We start from the raw sequence: 7,531 nt of genomic DNA, 5'->3' as shown, positions 1-7,531 counted from the left end.
AGTGGGTATACATATATGTGTGTGTGTGTGTGTGTGTGTGTGTGTGTGTGTGTGTGTGTATCTTAATTTTTAAGTAGGTTTTGGATTTTTTTTTTTTTTTTTTGAGACAAGGTCCTGCTGTGCTGCCCATGTGGGTCTCAAACTTGTGGGCTCAAGCAGTTCTTCTGCTTCAATCTCCAGAGTACATGAGACTACAGGTGTGGTGACACCTTGTATATATCTAGGTTTTTTATTAGTGGATTAATAGCATGAAGCAACTTCTAAAGAGTAAGGGAATCTTGCATTTTGAGAAACCCCATGTATTTTCTTTTTTTTTTTTTAATTAATTTTTATTGTAGGTTGTTCAAAACATTACATAGTTCTTGATATATCATATTTCACACTTTGAACCCCATGTATTTTCAAGTGTGCCTGACTTCTGAGTTTTAAGGTAAAAGTGAACCAAATGAAAACAATTCTGTAAGAATTTTAGCTTTTCAGGTTTTTCTGTGATATATAGTTATTTATTGACTCTTTCTTGCTTTGTCTAAGGCATGGGGTTATTGAGAACTCTGGAGACTCTTTTGACATGTCAGTGGTCTTCTAAGAAAAACCAGTGTTTGCTTTTCATCTGAAGTGCCTGGTATACTCCTCCATGATTAGAGGGTTCTTGATAAGAATTATTTTGTAAATGAACTTAATTTGAATTTTGTTACATTATATTGAATAATTGTTTTATCTTCAATCAAGATAAGTACAGAAATGGATGCTATTGCTAAATTTAAATTCCAAGGCAGGAGATAAAATATCTTAATTTTCACAGATGCCTTGGAACCTATGACCCCGAATTAGTTTTTTACTATGCATTATCACATTTAGAAATTTAAAAATCATTATAAAAATCTCAGGAAGCTTGTATTTGAGGTATATTAATATTAGAGTGCTATTAACATTATTGCATCCTTAATTTAGACTCTGCTGGTTTTTCCTTTATTTAATGAGGTAACTCTGTGTCTGTCATTTGAGTTTTGCTGTTGCAGTTTTGTCATTTGTGGCCTGGAGGGAAGCCCTATTTGGTTATAGGAGTTCCTGTAGAGAGGTCTCTCTTTTAAGAGCTCTGCTGAGTAAGTAAATGGTAGGTAGCTGATAGATAGGGCTACTGTTTCATGTCTTTTTGGTTCCTCAGTCCTCTCTTTGAATATGCTGAATTTGTAAGTTTAAATTCTTTTCTTTCCTTTTTTTTTAAAGTTAGGTTTCTTATTGAAGTAATTCATGTACATAGTTGAAAGAAATAGAATACTTGAAATGAAAAGAGCAATTTAGCATCCCTAAGAGGTATTACTTTAATGGTTTATTTTAGTATTTACTTCCTATTTAAAAATGATATAGTACTTTTTTCTTGATTTAATCAGTTTCAAAAAGGAGTTATTGAATTCTTTTTATGGTAGGCAGGATTTGCTTTTTTATATCCATATGTCTCCTGATTTTCTTTCCCTATCCCTTCCCTTACCTAGATTTTGTTAAATGAGTAGTTACAAATATTGTTCACTGACAGTCTACACGACTATCATTATTTACTTTCTATTATTTTTCCTAGAGTTATGTTGCCCAATTGTAAAATTTGCTTAGTATTGTTTATATACCTATCATGGTGATAATCCAAAGCCACAATTCCTCAAAAACATCACATAATCTATAGATTTCTTTTTATGGTTGCCCTTTATGGGCAGAATTTCTTCCACAGTCTCTCTTTTGCCATTTGGACTGTGCACTCTCCAGGCATGTTTCTGTCTATGCATTGTGATGTAGTCTCACTTTGTATCTCCTGTTTATTTGATACGATGATTTCTTCTTTCTTGATTTACTGTCTCTTTTTAAAGAATTGTTTTTGCCAGAGCTTATGCACAATAGCTTCCTGAAAAGATGCATTGGAGGTATAGATTTTGAGGCTTTCCAGGTTTGAAAATGTCTCTACTCTGGATTGATTGTGGTTAGGAGTCTGTCAAAAAGAATTTCCTCTCAGAATTTTAAAGGCACTGTCTTTCGTCACTTGATATTACTGTGAGAATTCTGACATCCTTCTTACTTTTACTCTCTGGAGGCATTTAGGAGCATCTCTTTACAAAAACCCTAATGTTTCAAAATGTCTGTCTTTATTCATTTATTTTAATGAGTACTTGACTTGATGGAGTCTCCCAGTAGATTTGCCTGCTTTGATTCTAGGAATTTTTTGTGTGTTGTTTCTTTGATTATTCTTTCTGCCCCATTTTGAGTGTTGAACTTCCCAGATTCCAGGTGATACTCTAATTTTAAAAGTATTTTCTCCAGTTGCTGCTTCAATTGTATTATTTTTTGTTGTTTTTGTTCCCTTTAGCTCTTCAGTTGAATTTTCTACATTTAAATTGCCAAGAGATCTTTTTACTTTGTTACTTTTCATAAAACCCTATTTTTATTTTATAGATTCAGTGCCTCTTTATCTCCCTGAGTACAAAATAATGGGCTTTTCCTTATATCTTTCCTCTTTCTTTCATCATTTCTATTCCCCATATTCCTGCTTTTTATTTGTGTTGTACTCTTTCTTTCTGAAGGCTTTCTTAGGAATTTGGAGAGATCATCCATTCAGGTTAGTCATGTACCACAAAGCTAATTTCATAGGCCTTTATGTTTGGGCTGTTTTATCAGTTGTCTTAAGGGCCATGGGGCAGAGGGCTAGCCTTTTCGGTTAGGATCTATTGAATTTCAGTGGAGATTTTTTCTCTGGTGTCATTCAATTTCTCTAGAAAGTTGCGTTCTGAAAATAGCTTAGGAGAAGATGGCTGAAAACCCTACAGTTTGTATGATGGCCTTTACTTAATCTCTGTATTTTCAGCTTTCTTCATATCCCGTCCCATCCCACCTAAGTCTTCTATGATTTGTAGCCCGCTGTTGCAGTTTTCCTGTGGATAGCAGAAGAAGGTGATTGGCGGCTGTGGAGAGTAGGGGAGAGAACCAGGGATCCAATTGCTTTTGTATAGAGTTCTAATCCTCATTTCAGCCCTGTGCCTCCCTCCTTTTTTCTACAATAACAATATTTCCAAATCTTGCACTTAACAGAGGTTTGGTGTATTTTTGCTTCTCCCTCTTAGGCTTCTGCTTAGGCTTTAACCTCCTCCATACTCCTTCTGGCTTCTATTCTTTGAAACTTTTGAGATTTGTTGACTTTGTATTCTGTTCTCTTTGTCTTTGTGAATTAATTCCTTTTATATTCCTTAAGCGTCTTTTTGGTGGGTTTTGGAAGTTGAGAAAATAAATTCATGTGGCCAGTCCACCATGTTTAACTGAAAGTCTATATTTAAATTCTAATAGTGTGTAAGAAAATAAAAATTCTTTAATATTTTGCAACTCATCCTTTCCACTTAGTAATTTTTAATTCCCATGCTTTTACTGTACTACCTACCTCATACAGCTGGCAGTACATAAAACACCTAGAATAGTGCCTGGTACACAGTATGTGTTAAAATAAGGATTCTTTATTATGAATATTGTTATTATCATTATTAATTTCACTACTATCATTCTGAATTCAGTAGCTCCTTTAGACTTGAATGAAGATGTTTTGCCATAGGAATAATTATTAATATCTGGGAAAATATAATGTTGATAATATTGACATTACATTACTTCACATGAGGTGTTCAGTGTTATTTTTTTTTTTTTGAGAAATGTTAAAGCCTTAAGAAATCCAATTAGTAGTCATTACTTTAAATGTTTTAAGAAGAGGTATAATAATTTTGAAGTGCTTTTAACTTTATTGGAACTGTTTAGGTCTTATCATCTAAATATGAGGTATGGAGAATAAAGTTATGAAGATGGTATTTGTTATACCTTACTTGTAGCTAGTAGATATAATAACTTTTTGACCACATAGATTACAGGAATAGAGAAATAGTAGATTGCAATCATTGCATCTGTAACCTTCTTGTGAAGGGTTGTACACCTTTCAGAAAATGTTGTGAATGTATACAAAGAAAATGCATGCATTTATTCAGTAGGTAAAAGTTTAATTTATTGTATAATTAGAATGTTTTGGAGAATGTTTAAATACTTAATATTTAAAAATATTTTACTTTAGATTGGTTTTTTATGTTAATATCTAAAAGTAAAATAATTTGTTTTAGGTACAAGGTACTCTGAGCCTATTTCAAAATTCCTTTTTTAAAGATATTTAAAGTATCCTTTTATGTTTGGATTAAGGGAGTTGCATAATAAGATTCAGTTCTTAGAAATGAAATGGAAGTAGGTGATGCATTACTTTTTTTTTTTTTTTAACGGACACTGAGCTGTATATTTTGAGGAAGGAGATTTTTATCTCTAAGGACAGTTGCATTTTTTCTCACAAAGTAGAATCCCATGTTGTGACAGATGGCTGTAAATATCAATACCTCCAGAGATTAGAATTTTTTTTATCCAAAAGCAATAGCCAGTTGCTTAGTGTAACTAAACCTCTTTGCAAATAGAGCAGATGAAAATAGATAGTAGTTGTACCCAAGGCAAAACAAACCCTGCTGTTGTCATAATACTGGCATTTTCCCCTTTCCTTGGATGTCTCTGTTATAGGCTTTATTGGGTCCTCTTACGTCTGCTTTGATCTCTGAGTTTTGATGTCTGCATCTTTAGAGTCCTTATACTGTATCTTCTCCAAATGTGGTAATTAATCTAGTATATTTTCATAAGATAAAATTTGTCCTTTTTGCCCTTTAATATATTCTCCCTCCCCATGGTCTTCCTTCTTTCTTACCTTCTTTCTTCCCTCTTTCCCTCTCTTCCTTCTTTCCTCCCTCCCTTTCTTTTTGTTAATAAACCATTACTATAAGCCAAGTGTTTGACTTCATTTTAGCCTCATAATGGAGATATTAAAGTACAAGAATACAAGACCAACCAACATGCACAGATATAGGATTAACACATGATTGATTAGAATTAATATTATTATCTGAAATTCTAAGTGTTTGTATTATCTATTGATTGAGTATTTTAGTTCCTAGACCTCTTCATTTTTTTGGACTTAATGAATGACTAATCCAGAATTTACCAACCAAGCCCAGAATTTGATGGCAGGGTAGATTAAATTTTGATCAGTTGTTATAGATAAACCAAATGAATTAATGTAAGGGGTGTTTACACATTAAGTAGTACCTTGACATCAATGAGAAGTAATCTTCATATAGTCCCAATATCAGAAATGAACAAAATATATGACTGAAATAAATTTTCTCCTCAGTTTTATTCTGTCAGGCTTGATGGAGAATGCTGTTGATATTCCCTTTTTAGAAAGTTTGGCACAAAGAATTTTTTTACCCACTTTCATTTCAATATAACATATATAACCCGATTTGATAAGATGGGATAGTTAGGAACATAGGAGAGAATGGTGCCAGGAAGGGATCCAGAGCCACCAGGAGCTATGTACCTACACTCTCCTTTCCTGGTATTAGACACAGAAGTCATCATGTGGATGAGATGAAGCAGTTTAGGAATGAAGAATGGTGAGTCTTGGGGCATGAAAGGAAGTGTTCTAGGCAAATGTTTCAGTCTTATCTGCACCATGCCCTTCTCTTCCTGTACTTGGACTTCATATTCTGGGGGAACTGGGTATTTTTGACCTCTCTTCTTAATTTTTCAAAGCAATACTTGACTATATAGCTTTTATTAGATAATAATTTAGATAATATGGATAAATCTAAATTCACCTTCATGTGCACTCCCCCAGGAGGAGGTTAACTACTCTTTTCGGGTATGGACTCTTTCAGGCCTATTTCTTGAGTGTTGACTTAGATTTTGTGGAGGTCCCTGTTTTATTTTTAGAGAGAGAGAGAATTTTTTTTTTAATATTTATTTTTTAGTTATCAGCGGACACAACATCTTTGTTTGTATGTGGTGCTGAGGATTGAACCCGGGCCGCACACACGCCAGGCGAGCACGCTACCACTTGAGCCACATCCCCAGCCCGAGGTCCCCGTTTTTACTAGTTTGGATTAGCTCATTAAAAGCAAGTTAGTTTAATAAACGGTGGCATACTTATATTATGTAGCCTGTAATAGGAGATGACTCTGTATTGCTTTACTTGAGTATATTTTTGTGTATGACAGTTGAACAATTCTGACCCCCTACATTGTTCGTCAGAGAGGTGTTCTAGCTCTTTCATTTTCTATGAATTGATTACGTTTTTCTATATAGAGCATTTTTCTTTAAAAGAGAATGCTAAAGTTTCTAGTGCTTTCTTTAATTGTGAGGGAGCATTAGTGTATGTATGCATGTGTATGGTTTCTTGGTTGTGGACAATGCAACTTGGAGTCCTTTGTTTTGAGACTCACAACTTTATGTTTAGTTTTACAGTTAATTTTAAAGTGTTAGCTATAAAGGATCAAAACAGTTTTGCTGTAGAAGTTACCAACTTTTGCTGTAGAAGTTACCACAACTTGGTCAAAATAGAGAGTTGTGTTTTTGTTTGTCAAAAGTGTGGCCTCGAAATAGTAAGGGTTAAGCATCCAGATTTTTGTCAGTGAAAGTATATATGTCCATGCAATTAAAAACGTCATTTAACAAATTTATGTAGTAAATAAGTATTCAGTGAATACCTCTTCAATCTTATCATTGAAATTAACCTCCATACTTGAATAAATAGGAAATTTCTATAGGTGGCCTTTTCTTGTGGAATTTGGGGTTGCTAGGTTATCAGGAGTTTCATCTTGCCATCAGAATTGGCATACTCAGGTGATATTTCATAGCCCTTTGTCATCATTCCCATCTTGGGTGAGGCCTTAGAATACAACTGTCATTTAGCTCTATTATTTCTTCTTTATTTTCTTGTTTGGCAATAATTGACTGGAGAAGTTTGTGATAATATATATCTGTGGTTTAGTAGTATGACAGTATATGGCAACCTTTCTTTTTTTTTCCTTTCTATGACAACTCTGATCAATTAGTTTTGACTTCCAGAAATACTGAAGTAGAAGCTAGAATCAGCGGAGAGTGATGTACCTATTTGATTAACGATGTCTTCATGGGCTTGGTAAAAGGTGCGGGGAATGGTGGCAAGGATAGCTGTCATCGAGAACATAGGGCAATGATTATGGTGTAGACTTAGCATAATTTTGCTAGATTTTATTTTTTTTAAGCAGTCACAATAAACACAATCAACAACTCATAATTGATTCCCTGTTTTCAGTTTCTGCTGTCCAAATAGGATGAACTTAAATATATGAATATTTTAAAAATAGAAAATGGAGCTGGGTGCAGTGGTGCATGCCTGAAATCCTGGCAGCTGGGGAGGCTGTCAGGAGGATCATGAGTTCAAAGACAGCCTCAGCAAAAAGCAAGGCACTGAGCAACTCAGTGAGACCCAGTCTTTGAATAAAACATAAATAAGGGCTGGGGATGTGGCTCAGAGGTCAAGTGCCCCTGGAGTTCAATCCCCAGAACCAAAAAACAAAGTAGAAAATAGAAACAAACAGCTCATCATCTCTTCATTCAGACCAAGTGTGTATACATATATATACATACACATACATAC

This window comes from Callospermophilus lateralis, chromosome 9, assembly GCF_048772815.1.
Source record: "Callospermophilus lateralis isolate mCalLat2 chromosome 9, mCalLat2.hap1, whole genome shotgun sequence".
NCBI lineage: Eukaryota > Metazoa > Chordata > Mammalia > Rodentia > Sciuridae > Callospermophilus > Callospermophilus lateralis.
This window is presented reverse-complemented; position numbering follows the sequence as displayed.